The sequence below is a fragment of the Pantherophis guttatus genome, chromosome 1 (assembly GCF_059756535.1).
Source record: "Pantherophis guttatus breed Tessera chromosome 1, ASM5975653v1, whole genome shotgun sequence".
NCBI classification, from domain to species: domain Eukaryota; kingdom Metazoa; phylum Chordata; class Lepidosauria; order Squamata; family Colubridae; genus Pantherophis; species Pantherophis guttatus.
Genome location: NC_142063.1, coordinates 286,172,969 through 286,197,547, shown reverse-complemented (window position 1 = coordinate 286,197,547; position 24,579 = coordinate 286,172,969). Strand labels below are relative to the sequence as shown.

Sequence of the window (24,579 nt, the reverse complement as noted above, 5' to 3'; positions counted from 1 at the left end):
TTGGTTCAATAGCAGCAGGATCGACCGCGAGAAACTCCATAAGGAAGACCCACAGGAAGCAGACAGCTACAGAGGGAGAAAAAGCAGACCTCCACCAAAGCCAGGCACGGCCAAGAAAAAGGGAGGGACGGAGTGTCCTCTCAGCGTGTACAAAAGGGTCGTTCAGGTAAGCAACGACCATTTTCCTACACGCTGTTCGGACACTCCTCAGAATGGGACATACCCAAGTTAGAGAAGAAGGGGGGGACTTAAGCCGTAGACTGGACTTGGGGAGAAATTACAGCCTGTAATACCCTTCTGCCAAAGGCAGCATCTGCAGAAGCAAACTTATCCAGCCTATAGTGACTTACAAAGGATGAAAGGGAAGACCACGTGGCCGCCCGGCAAATATCATCTACCGAAGCCTGGGTAGCCCAAGCCGCAGAGGTTGCGGCGCTACGAGTAGAATGGGGCAGTATACCCCCCGGGACAGGGGCCTCTCTTAAGCCATATGCCTTGGATATACAGGCTTTGAGCCACCTGCCTACTGTAGCTGAAGAAACCTTCTGGCCCAGGGAAGAGGGAAGGAAGGACACCAACAGAGCCTCAGTCTTTCGAAAAGGGGCAGTCCTTTTAAGATATCTCCTCAATGCCCGTCGCACATCCAAAGTATGCCACCGCTTTTCAGCAGGATGACGTGGGTTCGGGCAAAAGTTAGGCAAGACGAGTTCTTGGGCTCGATGAAAGCGAGTATTCACTTTAGGAACAAAGGCCGGGTCGAGTCGTAGGACAACCCGGTCAGGATAGAAGATGCAGAGATCACTCCTCATGGACAAGGCAGCAATTTCGGATACTCTGCGCGCTGAAGTTATTGCCAACAAAAAGGCCATCTTTAAGGACAAGTAGCGTAGACTGGACGAAGCGATGGGTTCGAACGGAGGACCCGTCAGGGCCTGCAACACCAAGGAAAGGTCCCAAGTGGGGTAGCGGTGAATCGGCGGAGGCCGCAAGTTTGAGACCCCTTGGAGGAAGGAACGGATCCTAGGGTCCTGAGACAAAGGAACATGAGAGTCTCCTGACAGGACAGTCGCCAGAGCCGCCACCTGTCGTCGTAGAGTCGCGGGAGCCAAGCCCTTGGAGAATCCCGCATGCAGAAAACACAGAATGTCCGGAACAGAAGCCATTGTGGGATCTACGTGATGATCCCCGCACCATCTCGTGAAGGCAGTCCATGAGGCGTTATAAATACGAATAGTTGATGGTCTTCGAGCTGCCTGAATAATGGAGATAACGTCGTCAGACAGATTGTCCTTGATGAGCTTTATGCGCTCAAATGCCACACGGCTAATCGAAGCCATTCTGGTTCCGGATGACGGATGGCTCCTTGAGTTAGTACTATTTTGTCGGGTGGAATCCTCCACGGTGGCTCGACCGACAAGTTCTTGAGGTCGGCGAACCACTCTCAACGGGGCCAATACGGTGCTACCAGTAGAAGGTTCGCCCGTTCGTGAATGACCTTCCGCACGACCTTGGAGATGACAGGAAGGGGAGGGAAGGCATAAAGAAGGCCCCGGGGCCACTGACTCCGAAGAGCATCCAGCCCCTCCGCTGCTGGACATGGATAGCGGGAGAAGAATCTCGGCAATTGGGTGTTCTGAGCCGTCGCAAAGAGGTCCACTAGGGGACGGCCGAACCTCCTGGACAGGTCCTGGAACAAGCCGGGGTCCAACTTCCACTCGGCGTGATCTATTTGGTCTCTGCTGAGCCAATCTGCCTCTCGATTGAGAGTCCCCGAGATGTAATCGGCTTTTATCGACGAGAGGTGGAGCTCCGCCCATGACAGAAGACGCTCCGCCTCCTGCATTAGTGTCCAGGAGCGGGTCCCCCCTTGTTTGTTGATATGGGCCTTGGTGGCCACATTGTCCGTTAGAATCAGAAGGTCCTGACGATAGACAAGGCGTTTGAAGTGTATCAGGGCGAGTCGGACCGCTCTGAGCTCTAGCCAATTTATATTGTGCAGCTTTTCCGCCGACGACCAGGCACCTTGGGCTAGCTGACGGTCGAGGTGAGCCCCCCAGCCTCGCAGACTTGCGTCCGTGGTCAACACCATCCGAGCTGGTTCCAGAAAGGGGGAACCCTTGTTGAGGGCCGGAGACAGCCACCACCTCAGGGAAAGGCGAACGTGAGCTGGAACCTTCACCTTGAGAAGAGACTCCGCTCGACCTTGTCTCTGGTAAGGGAGCAGGAACCATTGGAGGCGACGAAGATGGAAACGTGCCCACGGAACAATGTCTATGCAAGATATCAACTTTCCCAGAAGCTGGGAGAGAGACAGTAAGGTCACAGTCCGGTGTAGTAAGACTTGAGATGTCAGTTCCCGAATGCTGGCTTGTCTGTCGGGAGATAGGGAGACCACACACAGCGTCGAATCTATTGTTGCTCCGAGATGAAGGATACTCGATGTGGGAACAAGATGGCTTTTGGCAAGATTCAAAGTGAACCCGTGGTCTTGAAGGGACTGAAGTACTAGCTCCCGGTCCTGGGTCGCCTGTTCGGGAGAAGACGACAGGATCAAAATGTCGTCGAGGTAACATGCCAGACGAACCGGAACCTCTCTGAGCGACGCCGCTACTGCTGCTAGCAACTTTGTAAACGTCCTCGGGGCGGACGAAAGGCCGAATGGCATAGCCCGATATTGAAAGTGGTGGTCTCCAAACGCAAACCGGAGGAACTTCCTGTGCGACTGATGAATGGGGACGTGCAAGTACGCTTCCTTTAGATCTACAGATTGCATCAGATCTCCCCGACGAATGCAGCCCAGCAGAGACTTGAGGGAATGCATTTTGAACCGACGGTACAAGATGTGTTGATTGAGACGTCAAAGGTTCAAAATGCCTCTCCAATCGCCCGAGGATTTCGGTACCAGGAATAGTGTTGAATAAAAGCCGGTTTTGAGTTGACCTGATGGAACCTGTTCTATGGCCTGGATTTGCAACAGATGGTGAATTTCGAGGAACAGCAGAGATCGCTTCTCCGGCTGAAGTGGCCAAGGGCATTGAAAGTAAAAGTCCTGTGGCATGGTGGTGAATTCCAAACGTAACCCTTCGGTGACAGTTTGGACAATCCAGGCATCCGAGGTGGTAGTTGGCCACAGGTGAGAGAATGACTGGAGTCTGCCCCCGATTGGGACCGGAGGCGGTGAGTCACTTACCGCGCCTGGAAAAACGGCCCGCCGACTGTCTGAAAGGTCGCCTGAAGTTGGATTGTCGGCGACCGCGGTCACGAAAGGACGCCCTGTCCGAAGTTGACTGGAACTGAGACTGCGAAGATCTGTAGTAAGAGGCGCCCCCGGCGCCTTGCTCTTGTCGAAAGGGCAGTCGATTATAAGGTACATAGCGCCTCTCCTGGCGTCGGAAAGACGTGGGTAACACCTTCTTCTTATCCCTATTCTCGACCAACACGGAGTCCAGGGATGAGCCAAATAAGGCAGGGCCTTTGTAAGGGGCCGCAGTCAAGCGCCACTTGGACTTGGCATCAGCTCTCCAGTTACGGAGCCACAAGAGACGTCTTGAAGACACTGTCGAAGCTAAGGCCCGGGAAGCGAATTTGGCTGCGTCCAAGGACGCGTCGGCTGAATATTCAGCAGCTGCAACCAGTTTGGCCAGGTCCTGCTGTAATCGTGCATCCTCCGGGGGAAGTCTGTCCTTCAATTGACGTAACCACACCAACGACGCCCGATTAAAAAATGATGAAGAGGTTGCAGCACGAATGGCCCAAGCCGCCGCTTGGTGTGTTTTACGAAAACCCATTTCGGCCCGTTTGTCCTCAAACTTGAGGCCATCCCCCGCCTCACCTACCAGGATGGAAGACGATGTGAGACTCGCCACCGGATCATCAATTGTAGGCAACTGCAAAAGGGCATCCAGCGCAGGAGCCGAAGCATAGAGCTTTCGATCAAATGAGTTCGGACCTGACGACGAGGCGGGGCGGTCCCAAGGCTTTTGAACAACCTGGGAGAAAAGATCCGGGCAGGGAACAAAATCCTCATCAGGTTGAGGTAAATTGAACAAGTTACTACTGGGACCAGATGGAGTAGAAGAAGCGGAGCCCTGAAGAGGCGTGGAATCCATATTAGTGGCAGCTTTTGCCTTGCGTAGGAGAGAGCGAAACAGAGAAGGCTTAAATAGACCCGGAAAGGCCGGCTTGTCCTGAATCTCTTCTTCATCCTCTGACATCTCAAAGTCATCTAGGAAATCGTCCTCCCGGGCTGATTCAGGCACAAGGCTACAGGCAACAGATTGCTGTTGATGTTGTGCACCAGGGGGATGCATGGAAAAGGCAGAAGTAGTAGGGCACGTAGGAGCCGGGAAGGCACCAGTGGCTTGTTGCAACCCCATTTGATACATATGGGACATGGCCTGAGAAAAAAAGGACTGAAAATCCACAGGCTGAGGGAACCCTGGGCCCGCTTCAGGGCGGAGGCCGGCTGCAGTGGGTGTAAAGGTAGCTTCAGGGCCTGGCCTAGAAACTTGAGAAAAATGGCTTGCAAAACTAGAGGAGCGGGACCTAACACTGGCCCTTGACTGATTAGTTGCAGACATTGGAGCCTCCTGAGAGGTTGATGGGCCATCCTCCCTCAGACCACTGACCAACAATTCTACATTATGAGAGGCCGAGGGCTCACAGGTCACCTCATGGCTCAAGCCTTCAGGAATTGGTCCTTGACCAGGGTCCTGGGCCCGTTGCCTAGCCTTAGCAAACTGCTTTTCTAATGCTTTATGCCTCCTTTGGGCATCTTTATCTGCTGTGGCAGATTTGGAGGACTTTGTCTGCCTGGAAGCCTTAGATTTCTTCCCCCTGAGCTGTCTAGGGGAAGGTACTGGGGAGGGAGAGGGACTCCTGTCCATATCAGAAGAAAGGGCACCTTCCTCCCTGTCATCCATGATCAATCACCCCAATAAATTATTAATTAATTAATTGTAAATAGAAACTTATCAATTCTATATATATGATTGAATATTAGCAATATAACTGTAATATATATATATATATGCTCTGTTATTATTATTATTATTTAATTTAATTTTATTTTTTATGTATAATAAATACCCTAAATATCTACAACCAAAATCAGTGTAACAATATAACAAGGCAACGGCCCTTTTTCCTTTTTTTTTTTTTTTAAAAATGTAAATTAATTCAAGCAATATGTACTTCCCTGGAACTTTCAGGCACCCCTCTGCAGGCCGTTGTGAATTGCAGGTACGAGCAGGACAGCGTCCCCACCTGCCAGCAATCTAGCGACCCTGGAAACCAAAGCCCAGGTCGCTATGGCCTCGGAGATCCAAAAGCGGTGCCGATGATCAGGGCCCAAAATGGCGGCCCGCGAGGCGAATTTCCAAAGTCCTAAGCCAGGCGAAACAAAGCGCCTGCGGCCGGACTGAAGCTGCAGCAAAGGGAGCAGTCACAATTTTCAAGACAGCTGATGAGTATGCCAGCCTGCAGGGACTCAAGCCGATCGATCAATGGCCACTAAGGCAAACCGGAGCCTCGCAAAGTGACTGGCAGCAAAATGGCGGCAATGGCGGCGAATGGCGGGAAAAATAGTTAAAATTAAAGCGCCAGCCAAGCCAAGCCGCAAGCGGCGGCTGGAGCCCCGAACCGCCGCTACGCGCTTAAAACCTCTCCAAGCGAAGGCAAACGAAGCGCAGCACCTTTAAACAGTAAATAAATAATATTTAGCCAATTCAGTAAAGTAAAACTAAATTAAAAACGAAATGTAATCAAGAGAACAGACACTCGATGCTATTGCAATGGCTGAGTGAAAAAGTCTGGGGAGGAAGCAGGAAGTGAGGTGGATGCAGCTCCAGAGGGATTTGATTGACACTCAGCTGTGCAAATAGGAGTGATCGTATCCCATTCTGAGGAGTGTCCGAACAGCGTGTAGGAAAAGCCATATCTCTGGTACAGTGGTGGGTTGCTACTGGTTCTCCCCGGTTCGGGAGAACCAGTAGCGGAAATCTTGATGTGAGAGCAAACCGGTTGGACTCTTCTGCTCACCCCCGTGCTATACCTACCTTTATTCCTTTGTTTTTAGCTCAGCTGTACGGTGCAGCAGAGCTGATTGCCATGCCTCAGCTGTACTGAAACTCAATTTGCTTGCGTGAAGCGCGTGCAAAGTGCGTGTACAAAGCGAACCGGTGGTAACACCTGTTAGAACCCACCACTGCTCTGGTAGGAACCTCTGGCAGAATTAAACAATTTTTAACACAGGATATCGACCATTTGGCAGAATATGAACAACCATAAGCAAATAGACTTTAAGGAGTTATTTTCAGTGTTAGAAGAAATATATATTTGGAAGGGAGAATGAGACCCCCTCATTTCACAGAATTTGCTACTTTTTATCTTTTTTTAAAAAAATGATTTTATTGTAATTTCTTTACTACAATACTTACTGTGAGTCATACAAAGCCATTAAAAGTCAGGTGGCCTACATGTTTAATAAATCATCATCATCACCATATGTGATGGGGTTTTCTTGCAGAATTTGAAGAGATTGCACCCTAGAGCAGGATGGGTAACATATTACCTTCCAGATATGGATTGCAATGCCTATCATTCATTAGTCCGGAACTAATGGCTTAGGTTGACAGATCCTGAGAATTAGTAGCACCTGGAAAGACAGCTGGGATGTATAAATTACTTTAGATGAAGAAACCCAGGCTTCTTAACCTCTAAAACCATAAACCATAGTGGAATTCCAACTATTTAAATTTATACACAGAGACAGGGTTTAGCTTCCTCAAAAACAAATGTAAGCAAAGGATCTTCTAACAATGAAATCTGCTCTTGGAGATTTTAAGACTTTTTTCCATTGCCAATCAAGAGCCAACCACAATCTCTACAGCTCCTATTCTAGAACATTGTTCCTCAATCTCTGAAACAACTCATTTCCTGAAATCAAATAATGTAAGGATTAGAAGCGACTGGTGCAAACTATTTCTATTTCTTCAGAAACCCATCCAGCCTCCAGGGTGGATAAAAATCAATGATTTTTTTTAAAAAAATAAAAAAAATCAGATTTTTTTTATTTAAATCGGATTTTTTTTATTTTTATCGAATTTATTTTAATAAAAACTTTTGGGGTAAAAATCTATCGTAAGATAGTTTTCTATTTAAGATACATAAATAATTTAGTTTATTCAGCATGAAATGGAGCTTAGTTATGTAGCATGAGGCTGTATATTCTGCAACACTGGGACTATCGGTGAGTCAACAGTGGGTCAAAGGAGTAGCAGAGATGACAGCTGCTCTTTAAAAATTATGATTTAAATCGAGTTGATTTAAATCAAGCCTTTTTACTAGTGATTTAAATCATGATTTAAATTGTGATTTAAATCAACTCGATTTAAATCAAAACCACCCTGCCAGCCTCTATTTCAGTACCTCCAGCCAAAGGAAGTCCCTCATCCCCTGAGACAGTCTATGCCAGGGGTGTCAAACTGGATTTCTTCAAGGGCTGGATCAGCACTGTAGTTGCCCTCCACGGGCCGGGCGGGTGGATGGGGAGAGATGGGACAGATGGCAGATGGGACGGACGCCTCCTGTAGCATTCTGCCAGCCAAAACGGGGCATGGGGTGCTGCACGCAGTTGCCCCGTGCCCCGTTTTTTGCCTGGATGGCCTGCTGCAGCACCCTGGTGGCCAAAATGGGTGAGGGGGGCCATGTGCGGTCCCCTGCACCCCATTTTCGGCCTGAACGGCCTCCTGCAGCATTTTGCCAGCCAAAATGGGGCACATTTTGGCCGGCAGGGTGCTGCAAGAGGCTATCCAGGCCGAAATGGGGGTGTGGCCATGCCTCATTTTTGCTAGCATAGGCACTATGGGCCGGTCCTTTGTTATTTCCAAGCTGGCCCTGTGGGCCAGATCTAAGTACCCTGCGGGCTGGATCCGGATCCGGCCCGCAGGCCTTGAGTTTGACACCCCTGGTCTGTGCTGTTGTGGAACAGCTCTGATCATCAGTATTTTTCTTCTGACATTGAAATGAAATCTACATCCTTGCAACCCTTCCAAGACCGAGTGGCTGTGGCTTCCGGTGTCCCGATATAGTCAGCTGGTGCCATCGTTGACTATTGGGGGTGAATCTCTGCCCCCCACAGAGAGGGCTCGCAATCTGGGTGTCCTCCTGGACGCACGGCTGTCTTTAGAAGAGCATATGACGGCCATGACCAGGGGGGCTTTTTATCAGGTTCACCTGAGTCACCAGTTGCAGCCCTTTCTGGACCGGGACGCCTTGCACACGATCACTCACACCCTTGTCACCTCCCGGCTGGACTATTGTAATGCTCTCTACATGAGGCTCCCCTTGAAGAGCACTCGGAGGCTCCAACTGGTCCAGAATGCGGCCGTGCAGGTGGTTATGGGCGCAACCCATTGTGCCCACGTGACACCCCTCCTGCGCGAGCTGCACTGGCTCCCAGTGGTCTTCTGGGTGCGATTCAAGGTGTTGGTCACCACCTTTAAAGCGCTCCATGGCATAGGACCCGGGTACCTTCGAGACCGACTTCTGCCACCAATAGCCTCCCACCGGCCAGTCCGCTCCCACAGAGAGGGTCTCCTCAGGGTGCCATCGGCCAAGTTATGTTGGCTGGCGACCCCGAGAGAAGGGGGAGGGCCTTCTCTGTGGGAGCCCCTGCCTTTTGGATTAAACTGCCCCCGGAAATGCGTAAGATCTCCGACCTCTGTGTATTTCACTGTGCCCTCAAGACCCTGCTGTTCCGCCAGGCCGGGCTATCAATGAATGATTTTAAATTGGGTGTTTTAAATTTTTGGGGTTTTAAATCTGAGCCGAAATTATTTAATAATTTTAATTATTTTTAATTGATGTCTGTCTTTGTGCTTTTAATACACCGCCTGAGTCCTTCAGGAGAAGGGCGGTATAGAAATAAAATTATTATTATTATTATTATTATTATTATTATTATTATTATTATTATTATTATTATTATTATTTAATCTTTAGTGAGATTCACAGCCTTTGAGGCTGGTTAATAGCTCAGCAGCTCGAGTCCTAACCAAGGACGTAGGAACTGTTAAGGTATTGTTGGAGGATGTAAGCTGTTCCAAGTAAGATGGTTTTTTGTAAAGTCAAAATGTTCAAGTCCGGCAAATTTAGAATTTCTAAATAGCGGGGTAGCCCTTTGGGTATTGCTCCAAGGGCTCCAATTACAATCGGGACAACACACGATTTCTTTTTCCACAGTCGCTCAACTTCAATTTGCAAGTCCCAATACTTTGTGATTTTTTCTTGCTGCTTATCTTCAATCCTTGCATCACCAGGTATTGCAATGTCAATGAACCATACTTTTTTCTTTTCAACTATTATTATGTCAGATGTGTTGTGGACCAAGAGCCTGTCAGTCTGAATCCTAAAGTCCCACAAGATCTTGAGTTTCTCATTCTCTAAAACTTTCTCAACCTGATGTTCCCAGTGGTTTTTGCTGTACTCAAATCCAAACTTCTGGCACAATTTCCAGTGAATTATCTTAGCAACACGGTCATGGCGTTGTAGGTAGTCAGTTTGTGAAATTTTGCTACACCCACTGATCAGGTGGTCGACTGTCTCATCTTTCTCATTACAGAGGCGGCATTTGCTGTTGATGGTAACATGTTGAATTTTTGCCTTCATGCAGTTTGTGGCTAGGGCTTGTTCTTGAGCTGCCAAAATAAAGCTTTCTGTTTCTTTTTTCAGTACTCCTGATCTTAACCAGTTCCAAGTTAGTTTCTGGTCAGCTTTGCCTTCAATACTTTTCAAGTATTGGCTATGCAGAGCTTTGTGTTTCCAATTTTCAGCTCGCTGCTCAATTACTTCTTTCTTATATTCTGCTTTTGTTTTAGTTGTCTTTAAAAGGCCTCCTTTATTTACTTCCTTAATCATTGGTTCTTCACTTTTCTGGATGTAATCATTCAAGCTGCGTTTTTCTTCTTCCACAGTCTGCTTTACTTGTAGGAGTCCTCGACCACCCTCTGCTGCTATTATTATTATTATTATTATTATTATTATTATTATTATTATTATTATTATATTATTATTATTATTATTATTATTATTATTATTATTTCTTGACCAGTCTTCTGAAAAACTCCAAATAATTTTGCCTTTATCTTCTATAAGACAGATTTTAAGATTATGGAAGACAACTTCATGTTTATTTATATATTATCTATAGAATTTGTATGGCTGCCCAAATCATTTTGAATAGACAATATGTGCATAAAATAAAAATGAATTAAAGCTTTATAGGGTGACATTTTATTAAAATAACACACATGAAACTATCTTCTAACACAGAACCCATACATCAGTTTCTACCAATATCTTGAATTCAGCATTCAATGGAAAACTCAGGTCTTTAAAGGTCTTCCAGAAAACCAATAAGCTCAGGACCATCTGGTTCTTAGATGGGGAAGGCGAAGGTCTATGTCCTTCTACAAGACATTGTTTCACAGACAAGACCTGGAACATGTCAACCCTGCTAGAACTGATAGGATGGGGAAGAATATCCAATATCATATTTAGTTTGGAGAAGAGAAGTTGAATCTGTTGGGATTTCATCTTGTTTGGTTTTACTCAATGTTCCAGCAATTATTTCCAACTAACTCAGTCTTTCTCCTATCTATGACTCACTAGTAGGGTGGGGTAAAATGAATCCCCATTCATCAGCACTAAGGCAAGTACTTCCTCCTTCATAGTTTCATTGTTCTATATATAAGTTGACTGCAAACAGAAAGCAAAGTAGAATTATTCTGATATGAACTGTATTAATCACACTTGTATTTCTTTCAAAAAAGAAAAACCTTGCTTTAGCTACAAAATGATAGCATGGTGGACACCCACTAGATGACACTAGTTTGTCTCCTTTAATTGCAGTGTAATGATTGCCTGCTTTGTGCAGCCCTGAGGCAGCCACCACATAAAGAAAGAGGTTATGATGGGTAGAATACTTTTGCGCATATCCACCTGATTTTTCCTAACTTTTTACTGACTTATTGACTAGTAGGTGGCAGAAGTTGGACTCATCCTTTTTGGCTATCATCCAGTAATGTAGTCCTTTAGATTTGTGCAAACAACATGAACCCTCTAGATAAATGCTGAAGAACTGGAGTTTGTCAAATTGCAGAACACATCATTCAAATTGACAGGAGAGGAAAAAATACAGTTGCATGTTGATGCTATATTTCTGCCAAGATATATTCCACAAGGGAGTAGATTTTTTACAAGGTCATTTATGTGAGGAGAGGAACTGCAGAGGCCAGTCTTCCCAACACTTCCAACATTACTGGGAAGGAATTCTCTGCTGTCCAGGCCACAGAATACCATCCTTTCTATCACCTTTTCAATTATGTGCATTAAATTGGGAATAGGCTTGTCGATTTGGATGACCAGCCCACAAATACAGGTACTCCTTCCTTGCTGGCCACTCATTCAGTGACCAAACTCACAATGGCACTGAAAATACAGACTTACAAATGGTCCTCAAAGTTGCGGCCATCACAACATTTCCTTGCAATCATGATTTAGGCGCTTGGCAGCCGGGATGTACAATGATTGCTATATTCTGCGGTCAGGCAATTGCTATTTGTGACCTTCACAGCCAGTTTCCAACAAAGTCAGTGGGAAAGCTGGCAGGAAGTTGCCAGTTGTGGTACTATGCTGTCACATTTAATGAACCATGGTGATTCGCTTAAGAGCTGCAGAAGAACTGACATCAGTCATGTGATGTTTCAATTAATGACTGTATCACTTAGCAACAATGTTTTCCTGGTTCCAAATGCGATAAGTGAACATTACCTGTAATTACCGTATTTTTCGGCATATAAGACGCACCTTTTCCCCCCAAAAGGGTGCGTCTTATACACTGAATGTAGCCCCGCCCACCCACTGGCCCCCACCCTTTGGCCTCTGCCTCCCAGCAGTTACCTCCTTGCAGCAAAAAGCAAGAAAAAACAGCTCCTTTCAGCTTCAGCACAGCCTAATTAGCACAAGTTGATTGGATCAGCCTCCAGACTCTCAGCTATTTTGCTCCCAGCTGTTTTGCGCAGGCCTCTGCTGCTTGCTGCAAGGAGGTAAATTGTTGGAGCAGATTTTTTTTTCTTGTGCTAATCAAGCTATGCTGAAAACGAAAATGAAAGTAAAGCAGGCTGTTTGCTGCAAGGAGGCAAAATTGCTCAGAGGCAGAGGGAGATTTCTTTTTCTTCTTTTTCTCATCAAAAAAGGTAGGTGTGTCTTATAGTCCGGTCCGTCCTATACTCCGAAAAATACGGTAACTAAGAAGTGGCTGCAGAAGCCAGATTTCAGTCTCTCTTGCAGTTCAAATAACGACACAACCAACACAGAGCCAAGGAGTGGATAGAAAGAGATAGTTCAAGAGGCCTGCCAGGCTAACTCCTCTTTCACGTACTACAGACTGGATGGGTCCTCTTCTTCCATTTTCCCAGGCAAAACACTCATGCCAGAACACCTTAGAGCAAATTCAGTCTGCCTCACAATGGATGCTCATGAAATAGATGCTCCATTGTGAGGGCATCTTTCTGCCCCCACTGTTAATGATAATAAGACTCTGTGGGTGAGCCCTTATTTAGTAATAATGCCTGAAGAGAAAAAACTGATTGTTTTCAGAAACAGTTAAAAAGCAACTGTGCAGTGTGAGCAATGAGTTAGATTAACAGTTCGCACACCCATGATATTCCCATGATCAAAATAAATAAATAAATAAATAAATAAATAAATAAATAAATAAATAAAATGAAAAGCCCACCCCTGAACTTCGATCTAGCCCAGTGATGGTGAACCTTTTTGGCATCGAGTGCCCAAGCCAGAATATACATGCATGTGCATGTATGTGCGCACACCGGAGTGCCAGAAACCCGAAGACCAGCTGGCCAGCGCGTGCATGCCTGCTTTTTGGGTGTTTTTTGGGCCATTTTTCAGAAACCAGAAGAGCAGCTGGCGACGGTGTGCCTGCCCACAGAGAGGACTCTGCGTGCCACCTCTGGCATGGGTGCCATCGGTTCGCCATCACGGATCTAGCCCCTCAAGACCAACAAACAAAAGTACAACTACAATCTAATACCAATGCAGAAGAAAAATAATATTTTTGTTGTTTTCACTGTCTTGTTTCTCATGTTTTAAATCATTTGTAAACCACACAAGAGTTGCTGGGAATCAGGTGCTATAAAATTATTAATTATAATAGGCACCTTGTGAGGCAATACCATGACACACTTGCGGGCTTATGTGCTCTGAAAAAGATGACAGCTATGCCAGAGGTTCAACCATACTGAACAGGTCTCCACAGAGGAGCCAGATGAAGGGTGCCTCTCCCATAACCAATATGGTGGGATGTAATTTGCAAAGACTTGTACCACATATTAGTATCCATCAAGCTGACAACCTTAAGCATGCTGAAGTCAAGAAGGAGGTTAGAAGTGAACATATTATGAGTGTGTAGAAGTCCAAATTCAGTGAAGGAAATATCATCAAACCAATTAACCCCTGGACAATTCCAATTCCAATTCCAATATAGATGTTTAAATTAAACACCTCAAAGCAAAAAAAGTAGAATTAGAAATGAAAATGATAAGTCAAGGTTGACTCAGCCTTCCATCTTTTCGAGGTAGGTAAAATGAGGACCTGGATTGTGGGGGCAATAAGCTGACTTTGTATAAAAAAAGAACACCGCTGGGGGGGGCGCGAAAGTCCTACTAAGCAGGTATATAGAAAAGTATGAAGGCTATTGCTTAACGCATTGTAAGCTGCCCTGAGTCTCCGGAAAAGGGCGGCATATAAATTGAACCAATAAATAAATAAATAAATAAATAAATAAATAAATAAATAAATAAATAAATAAATAAATAAATAAATAAATAAATAAATAAATAAATAAAGAAAGAAAGAAAGAAAGAAAGAAAGAAAGAAAGAAATAACAAGCAAACAAAACTAAAAAAAGCCCCTGGAAAAACCTGGTGGTAGCTTGTACACATAGACCCTCCTTCACACGTAATCTTAGAGAGAAATACAAATATTGTAATTATCCCTATTCAAACTTTCTACTGAAGAAGATATCTGTATAAACAAAAAAAAAATCTATTAGGAAAATCATAGTAATTGTGGTTAAGACACAATGATTAGCTTTGACTAAACTTTTCTTTAAATGTACAATTTTTCAAAACTCTGTTCTCCTTTAAGAAACAAACCTCTTTATTTCTATAATCCAAACTACAATTAGGGGAAGTTAGTCCATTGTACCTTGGCCACTCTACACAATTTCTTTTCTACCTCTTTTCTAATTTAATTACTGCATATTGACTTTGCTGCATAATACTCTTTTCCAAGTTTTATAATGGCAGAATGCTGAAAAAGAGACACTCCCAGTTATATTGCTGCTGGTAATTATAAGCATTTGATAATGTATCAATCATAGATAGCTGACATGAACACAAGCTTATTCTGGATCGCACAATTCAGATATTTGTAACTCCAGTGGCAAAGCAATAACTCCTTGTATAATTATACCAATATAATATGTTGTGTAATTCCTTATAATATGCTAACATGACTAGTAGTTTTTGTTATTGGGCATATCAAGCTAAATCCTGCGTGCTCTGCTAAGTGAAAGTGATGGCAAACATTAGGACTTGTAAGTCAGTAGTCATACAAGAGTTCATTTGTAGAAAGAAGATTTTGGGCAGTTGTATCACTGCTCAATTAGGTGGGAGAGCTCAATGGCTCCAGTAACTGAAAGAAAACTGATGAGAACGAAAGGTTACTAGTACAGGTAGTCCTCGACCTATGACAAAAATTGAGCCCAATTCTGTTGCTAAGCAAGACATTTGTTAAGTGAATTTTGCCCCATCTTACAATCTTTCTTGCCCCAGTTGTTAACTGAATCTCCAGAGTTGTTAAGTTAGTAACATTGTTGTTAAGTGAATCTGGCTACCCCATTGACTTTGCTTGTTAGAAAGTCACAAAAGGTGATCAAATGCCCCCAGGACATAAACATGAACCATATGCCAAGCATCTGAATTTTGATCACATGACCAGGGAGTTGCTGCAACAGTTGTAGGTGGGAAAAACAGCCATAAGTCACTTTTTTTCAGTGCTGTTGTAACTTTGAACGGCCACTAGACAAACTGTTGTAAGTCGAGGACTACCTGTAGTATCACCTTTGTGAGTAAGGTTGAAAGCGAAGCGAAGATATACTTTACTGTTATGTTTACCTTTGGTTCTGTCATTCATTAGTTTTATAGGTTAACTATTGTGCGACCAGTTGGTTGGTTGGTTGAGAATTACATAAATATGCTGTTACAGCGAGAACACCATCACCCCTCCCCTCACACACACACACGTACAAACTAAGCAGAAGGCAATCCTCTAGTTACTGGGAAACCACAGACCATAAGCATTAGGAGATAAGCTTATGCCTACTGAATGCAAATGAAGAAGATTGTTGTCATAGAAATTCTCTCTACTTTTCATTCATTAGTTTGATAGGTTACGGTAACTATTGTGCGACCAGTCTGTTGGTTGGTTGGTTGGTTGAGCCTTACATAAACATGCTGTTACAGGGAGAAAACCATCACCCCTCCCCTCACACACACGCACACACCAAGCAGAAGGCAATCCTCTAGTTACTGGGAAACCATAGACCCGTGATGGCGAACCTATGGCACGCATGCCACAGGTGGCATGCGGAGCCATATCTTTGAGCATGCGAGCATTGCCCTAGCTCAGCTCCAGCGTGCATGCATGTGCCGGCCAGCTGATTTTCAGGCCTTCTGGGCCCACCGGAAGTCGGGAAATGCGCCGTTTCCGCCCTCCAGAGGGCCTCTGGGTGGGGTGGGAGAGTCCGTTTTCGCCCTCCCCAGGCTCCAAGAAAGCCTCTGGAGCCTGGGGAGGGTGAAAAATGGGTCTACCAGGCCCACTGATAACCTTTTTGCCATTGTGTGCCAAAACCGGGGGAGCAGGGGGGGTCGTGAGTGCATGCACGGGGGTGGGTGGGGTGGAGTGTTATTGAATTAAGCTCCCCCCGCTTTTGGCACACGACAGCAAGAAGGTTAGCCATCACTGCCATAGACCATAAGCTTATGTCTACTGAATGCAAATGAAGATCGTTGTCATAGAAATTCTCTCTACTTTTCATTCATTAGTTTTATAGGTTATGGTAATTATTGTGTGACCAGTCGGTTGGTTGGTTGAGCATTATATAAATATGCTGTTACAGCGAGAAAACCATCACCCCTCCCCTCACACACACACTTACAAACTAAGCAGAAGGCAATCCTCTAGTTACTGGGAAGCCATAGACCATAAGCATTAGGAGATATGCTTATGTCTACTAAATGCAAATGAAGAAGACTGTTGTCATAAAAATTCTCTCTATTTTTCATCATCTTTTCGAAGTTTGTCATTATCTTGCGAAGCTTGGTTAATTCTGTTTTCTTTGGCTCAGGAACAGATACAGATGAAGAAGATGCCAGAGAAGTATAAATATTAAGCTTAGGAAGGTAATGACAAACTTAGAAAAGGTGATGAAAAATAGGGAGAATTTCTAGGACAACAAATAACCTGAGAAACAGTGGGGGAATAGGGATGGCCATCTTCAAACCACATAGAGATGTCAAGGGCATCAGAACTCTTATAACCCAACATTCATTCCTAAATCAAATATAAGAGTGATTGCTCCCTTGAGGCGATAAACAGCAAGCAGACATATACACATTGGGCCTGGAGCCTATGGTCTAGAATAAAGGATTATAATAAGCAGGATTGTCAGATGACAGAGATTAGTAGAATGTCCTTTGAAGAACTAAGAGATGTTACTAAGGATAGGAGAGCTGGCAAGTTATTCGTCCATGCAGTTACAAGGAGCCCAACTCAATGTCTCCTAACAAGAAGTAAGAGATGAAAGAGGTATTAACTGTTTTGTCTATTTTAATAGTGAGATATTAGAATGTATTTTTGCCTTTGAAATTTTGGTTTTCATAAATATTTGTATTTTTTTTTCAATAGCTTTGTCTCTGACAGAATTGCAAACTTTCTGCATCATCATGTAATTGTTGATAAACAAGAATACCATTTTCTTTCCCCAGGTTGGCTAGATCACAGAGACACGGAATAGTCATTGCATTCTATATATCCCTGATGATGATTAATATTTGAAGCTTTCCGAGCCAGCACCAAAGTGAGCAAGAAGCTGTGACATTAATGGGTGAATTTTCAATTCAATGGCACTACTGCACTATTTATGTGTGAGTCCCACCAAACTCCCTCTCTTCAAATCTTTGAAATTCAAGATCTGATTCGCAAAATATCAGCATTTTTTTTTTAAGGTCAGCATCGAACAGAGATTTCCTTCACCAAAATCTAAGACTGGAGACTTCTGGTCTAACAGGATAATATAATGAGAAATGCCACTTAGATTGATACAGGAAAGATGCAGATATGGACAGTATACTGTGTTCCAGATTCCCACTATTTCTCGAGTTTAGCATCCACGGACTGCAAGTTAAATCCAGAATAATCATTGTGCTTCCCTAACTCTAAAATCTGGACCTACCCTTTCAGCAAGTTTCATACAAACAGCTCTCCCATTAGCTTTATCCCCTTTATCATTACACCATCCCCTGAACTTGACACCATGCCAACTGGAGTCATCAATGCTTAGTCAGCTTCTAAACATTTGCAAATGATGTGCAAATGGGACAGTCACTTCCCTTTTTTCCAGCAAGGTCTGGTCCATGCATTTTTGTACAAGATTATTGCACACAAGTAGTAGGGTACTTTGCTTTCCTCTCATTTCCATTTCTAACCACTTTCACTTAAGAGGGAAAATGGTACTTCTGTATGGCCAGCTGGGAGAAAATACCTTTTTGCAAGATATTTGCAATGTTGGGAGTACAGAGAAAGGGAAACGGGGAAGATAGGCCTCTGTGGATGACTTTGTAATTGGAGGATGGAAAAAATTAGTTTTATTACAATCAAACTTGTGTTGTTTTTCACATATGTGTATATGCACAATTGTTTTTATAATCCAACTTTTATTTACGGTAACTGGGATGTCCCAGGTTCAAGGGATTTTGATAGACATTCTTCTGAGTATCTTTTGAACTTTAAATAGATTTTATCATTAGAGTTCATAGGGAAGTAAGTTATATTTTTTTAATTTAAATTATAATATAAAATGAAAATAAAGATAGGTGGGAAATAGGGAGGAGAAAAAGAGAAGTGCACAATAAAGGAGAAAGAGAAAGAAAAACAATGACTCCCAAGTTGTTTTTTTTTCAATGCAGTAGCATAAAAAATAAAGTTGCTGCATCTCCATGGTCACATGATCAAAATTTTGACACTTGGCAACTGGGATTTATGACTGTTGCACTGTTCTGGGGTCATGTGATTGCTATTTGTAACTTTCCTAGCTGGCTTATGACAAGCAAAGTCAATGGGGGAAGCCAGATTCACTTAACAGTATGATTTATTTAACAACTGCAATGATTTGCGTAACAACTGTGGCAGAAAGGTCATAAAATGGGGTGCAACTCACTTAGCAACTGTCTTGGTTAGCAATGGAAAATTTGGGCTCAATTGTGGTTGTAAATTGAGGATTACCTGTAGACCGATTATTACTTGTATTATGGCCTACAGTATAGTCTTAGAGAATCTAGTTTGTACTGTTTCTCACTTATGATACAGGTTCTATAGCTCATAAGCAAACAAGTCCTCACCAAGGCAATAATAAACTAAACAGTTTAGATAGGCAACCTACATCAACTTAAAAGTCACATTTGTGCCAAACAGTACTGACTATTTGATTACTTAGTGTTAACATCATTGGATAAGCTAAGTTAAAACCTGGCTAGGTAAAATTCATTTGCCTGAGAAATATCTGTTATAGCCCATGTTCTTTGGAATACCTTACCACTTGGGATGAGGTTGGCCCCGAACAAGTAGCCCTTTGGAAGCCTTTAAAGACCTGGCTATTTTCCAAGAATGGCATCAGAGGTAGTTGAGGCTTTGTTAACTTACTGCTGATGGGTTTGACCTGTGGTATTCTTTTATGCCTTTTTACTATATGCTTTCCTTTTTTTTTGTTATTTGTATCTAGTATTTTAAGTGGTGTTAGCTGCCCAGAGTCACTATTGCAAGAGGAGTGTCCCTACAAATGAAATAAAATCAATATTGCTTAACGCATTGTAAGCCGCCCTGAGTCTCCGGAGAAGGGCGGCATATAAATCAAATGTAAATAAATAAATAAATAAATAAATAAATAAATAAATAAATAAATAAATATATATATATATATATATATATATATATATATATATATATATTCATCAATCAGTCAGTCAGCCAGCCAGTCAATCAATCAATCAAATTCTTGGTCCTTCCCATTCATTTCTCCTCTAGCTGAATGTCTTGGGTGCTTCTGCTCCATTTTGAGGTCTTCCCATGGTCGTGGATCCCTGCCAACCTTCAGGATTAATAGCAAGTACCTTCTATAGTGCAACACAAGTTATTGCTTTCTTTTTCTACAGCTGCTTTACAGCCAAAATGGCCTGGTCAAGGACTCTAACCGCACTGGCTAGGCTTTCTGGCAGTTGGTAGTGCCATCATATCTGGGAGGAAATAATCTCAATTTCTCTTCTGCCTATTATTACTACTATCACTAAGTGTTGTATCTTTTTATTCTTGATGAATGCATTTTATTCTCCTTATGTACACTGAGAGCATATACACCTAAAACAAATTTCTTGTGTGTCCAATCACACTTGGCCAATAAAGAATTTTATTCTATTCTATTACCATTCTTATCGCTCCCGAGAACTAAAAATCAGTAATAGAGAAAAAGGAGAGGAAACCTGAATATAAATTATATTAAATTATTGATTGCTTATTTTGTATTCTATGACATGAATGTTGTATCTTATGATTTATGATGATTGTATTTTATGATTATGATCATGATTTATCACATGTTGCTTGTATGTACACCGAGAGTGATGTCCAGGAGACAAATTCCTTGTGTGTCCAATCATGCTTGGCCAATAAAGAATTCTATACAGGCCACTGGGGGGAAAAAGCAATATTGTAAGTGCAACAATCCAACTGCATAGCTTACTTTGAATATAGTGCTTCTGTTTTCTTGGCAAAGAAATTGGACTGGGAGATAGACAGATAGATTTCTCTCTGTGTGTAAGTCTAGAGTCTCCATCTCATTAATGTTATTGCTTCACTTTAAATCTGGAAGTCATCCCAGAATCAGAACAGCAAACAGTTTAAATGAGGATTCACCTTGATCAGCAAGCAAATGGTATTAAAATAACCATCCAACTCTATCATCACACAGGTAGGTTGTGGCTGCTTTACCTTCCATCTTACTGCAATCTATTTGTTTCTTTCCAAGCTCCAGCTCAGAACGAGTCTTTTCAGCAAGGAAGTGATTAAGTTACACACTTGGCTAATAGGGGTTTCGAAGCTAGAGTTTACAGATTGATTTTTGGGGGTCTATGAACTTAAATGGGAAAAAATTACAACTGTAGCTTTTAGCTGAAATTGGTTTTTCCTTCAATAATATATTTAAGTAACAAGATAATCTATAGCCTTAGACTCTAAAAATGATTATTAACTTTGATATATCTCATTATCTAAGATCATTTTATCCTAGAGGTTATATGGTCTTATTATTGATTTAATGAATAAAGAGGCACACATTACTATATTATGTGTTTATGATTTTAAAATATTTGATAACATTAGAATATAATTGGATTTTTTAAACTACAGTTTTATCACTATATATTTATTTCATGGACTTAAGTGCAGTTTTCTGAGAAGGATTCCATTGACCATCTCATCAAAGTCTTAAAGGGATCCATGGCACTCAAGGTAAAAAAGCCCAGCTCTAGAATAATTTTTAATCAATTTAAAATAATTTCTGAAACAAGCATTTGAATAAAAACCCATTTTAAACCAACCAAGGAGGAGATAACACTGATAACTAAGTGATACATATAAATCTGTCATTTTCCAAAGAAAAGTGAAGTACAAATGCAAATAATAATATTGACAATTCAGTGAGAGTTATGGAAGAACATATCCACTGCAACTTTCTTTTATTGTTACACAGCTTGCAATTCAACCCCACACAATTTCTTTCTTAAACTTTTGAAAGAGGCCAAAATTCAGCAAAGCATACTTGTGAATTGCATCCAATCATCCCACCTTATGTACTAAGAGAAGAATGAATGCTCACAGGAACAAAGGCATCTATCAATGAAAGAAATATAGTTGCAAGCAAGCAACAGACTGTACCCATCAGGAAGATTTATAGTATACTTTATGGGAAGTGAAGATCTGCAATCCAGATCATAATGTGACACATGTATTATGGGCACTTCCATACAAGCATTCTGCCAACTCAGAAACTGTTCTAGATCATTGAGATCACACAGAGTTAGCTATTTCTGGGAGTTGAGCAGATTTATTTCTGACTCAGTTCCAGGGCCGGATTTTCCTATAGGCTAACTAGGCTTCAGCCTAGGGCCTCAAGATCAAGAGGGGCCTACATTTAAATTGTTAGCAAAATTAAAATTACACTTTCACTATAGGTGAAAGGGCCTCATAAGTGGAATAGCCTAGGGCCTCTTTTCATCTAAATCCGGCCCTGCTCAGTTCCATGCTGTTTTAAATTAATGTTGGAAGTATAAATGTAAAGAAGGGACTTTTTGTCATTTATGGTGGACGTGTGACAAAGCAAATAAATATTGGAGTAGGATTCATATCTTAATACAGAAAATTCTTAAATTGAATATTCTTAAAGAGAAAACCAGAGATTTTTCTTTTGTGTTTAATGGAAAAAGATCTGGGGAAAAAATTAGGAACCTTGATGTTATATATGTTGACATCAGCAAGAGTACTTTATGCACAGAAATGGAAGGTCACCTCGATCCCCACAATGGATGAACGGCTGCAAAAATTGATGGAGTTAGCAGGGATGGCTAAATTGACTGTTTTGATCAAAGAAAAGTGCTTGGTCTTATTTTTGGGGAGGTCTTATTATTTTGGGGTGCATGGAGGAAACCAGAGGAAATGACAGGGACCGGCTGCTCATGCATTTAAATATTTTCGGGGAGGGCTTATTTTCAGGGGGGCTTATTTTAGTGCACGCATTCAAAAGCCTGATTGGACTTATTATCAGGGGATGTCTTATTTTAGGAGAAACAGGGTATTTACTTTTATATTTTTTTGTATGTTATATTATAAACTAATAAAAACTGTTTACAAATTCCAGGCTATTTCAAATCACTACAGAAGTGGACCCTTAAAAAAAAAAAAGGTTGCCATTCCATGTTGTATATGGGTAGCCATTTGCCTCATTTGCAGGAATTACCACATCTTGTTGGTGCCATGGTTTTCCAGGTTTTTTTGTCACCCGTCATAGAAATTGCAGAAACTTTTTTTGCGAATAGCCTAAAATACAAAACATTAAGGAAATGGATAGGTGTTCTGTGTGTATAAAAATTTATTTATGGAATTTATTTGCCGTTCATCTTGTATCCAATGACTCTGGGTGGCTTACAACATAAAAACATTAATATCATCCATTGTAAAAAAAAAACCCACAGCAGATAAAAATTGATTTTGTTCTGCTATGGACTGGGGATGAAAGAATATTGGTTACTGCAAAGTCTAGAGCAGGCGAGTTAGAGCACCGGTTTTTGCTCTTTCTTGGCATTTTGAGTAAAATTGAAAGGATTCTTTGAAAGGGTGGGGAAACAGAAGCGATAGTAAGAGGAAAATGCTTAAAATTTAATTTTGCACAGTTGCTAGCCTGAACCTCCCCTATCAAAGCATCCATCTACAGGAGAGGAATCAGTAAATAACATGAAGAGACTCTAAATTCTACTGTATCCACACAACGAGCGCAGGGAAAAAAGTGTCCCAATAAATTAAGAAAACAAATCAAACAGGCTTATATGCAAATGCATTTTCCCCACATTGGCACCCCCTGGATGAGCTAGGCTTGCACCATTGTAGCCAAGAATTTGGAGTTGCAGGCTCAGCATATACAGAAGCAGCCAACTTGGAAATGGCAACATCAAACCATCAAGAGGATTTTGAGGAGCAGCATGAAAAGATGTTTACCTCAGAGACCTTTCAAAAGAATCCAAAACCTCATCATCTACAATCAGATACAGGTCCCAAGCTGGCCTCTTGCCCCTTTGCACTGCCAACCCAATTTTTCATCACCCCATCACTGCAGAGAGAAGAGCAGGCAAGACACTGCCGCATAGCTAAACTCTGTGGATTAAGGGTGGAGTTGGTTGGGACTGATAACTTTTAAGCAAAGCTTTCCGTCCTGGAAAACTTAAGGCGACTAACTCCTCCTGTTTATTTATTCCTGGTTAGGCCTTCCAGGAGTATTACTCGCTAATTTGGCAGCCACTCAAGTCCAGCTTCCAGCTACACAGACTAAGAGTCACAGATAGTAATCCCGGTGAAAAGATCATCCCCACACCTACATAAAACACCGCAAGCGCACCTTTCACCAAAGGGCGGATTGGAGCTGCATTACTCAGTTCACCGTACAGATCCGGAGTCTTAATTTCGGGCGTAAAGGCGCGCCCGCAATCTCGGTCACCCGGCTATGAGACAGTAGTAGGGTGACGATCTGCGGAGCGACCAACTCTGGCCAGCTGTCCCCCCCCGGGGGGGGGCTACCAAGGTTGTTCTGCGGCCAGTCCTGGAGAAGAGCGGAAGCTTTTCCCGCTCAAGCAGGAGAGGGCACTTGGCACAGCCGGTATCTCAAGGCCTTGCAGCAAAGAAAGAAAGAAAGATAAGAAAGAGCGGAGCAGAGAAAGCGCTGGAATAGGAAACTGCGCCCCCGCCCCCCCAACATCCACCACCACCCATCGCCCCCGAATGAAACCAAGCCTTTTATCGGATGTACAGAAGGGCCGCTCACTGGAATCTACTTACCGCCGGCTTCCGCAAGGCCACAATTCTGCTTCTTCGGAAACCCTCCCTACGCCCAGCACATCGCCTCCGAATTTAAGCGCAGCAGCTGCTCTTCCAAGTTCCGGGCTACGAGGGTGGGGTTTAGCTGGCTGAATGTGCGGGCGGGTCCACTGGAGTTTGGGCTGGAGGAGGGTGGGGGGGACGGCTGGGGGGCGGGGAATTCATAGGCGGCGCCGCCGCTGTGGCAGATTGGGAGAGTTCACGCTGAGTGCAGCCTCTTCGCCGCTGCAAAAAATTGGGGTCGGACAGGACGAGGAGGAGGCGCCGCGGCTCCTCCTCCTTTCTCCACGCAACCCGTAAATCGGCACCTACCGATTTGATGTGACTTGGACCACATTCGGTCTAGGTGACAGAAGAGAGGGGGGCGGGGGGGGGGCGGACGATGAAGCGATGCTGCAAATTTGCCGAACGATCTCGCGTTGATTTTACCGCGAGGTATTTTTTTAAGTCACAAGTTTACACCTCAAAGCTTTCCGCATTTCTGCCCAAATCACCGGAGCTTCTCTTTGAGGGAGACGGATC

The 24,579-nt window shown here is 43.2% G+C and overlaps 1 protein-coding gene across 1 annotated transcript in view; it reads right to left on the bottom strand.

Moving 5' to 3' along the window:
- Positions 1–24,286, bottom strand: part of CAPN11 (calpain 11) — a 56,950-nt gene extending 32,664 nt beyond the window's left edge. The window contains exon 1 of the mRNA XM_034428073.3: positions 24,019–24,286. The gene's annotated coding sequence lies outside the window, so the exon portion shown is untranslated. The remainder of the gene's footprint in view (positions 1–24,018) is intronic.
- Between the last annotated feature and the right edge of the window lie 293 nt (positions 24,287–24,579).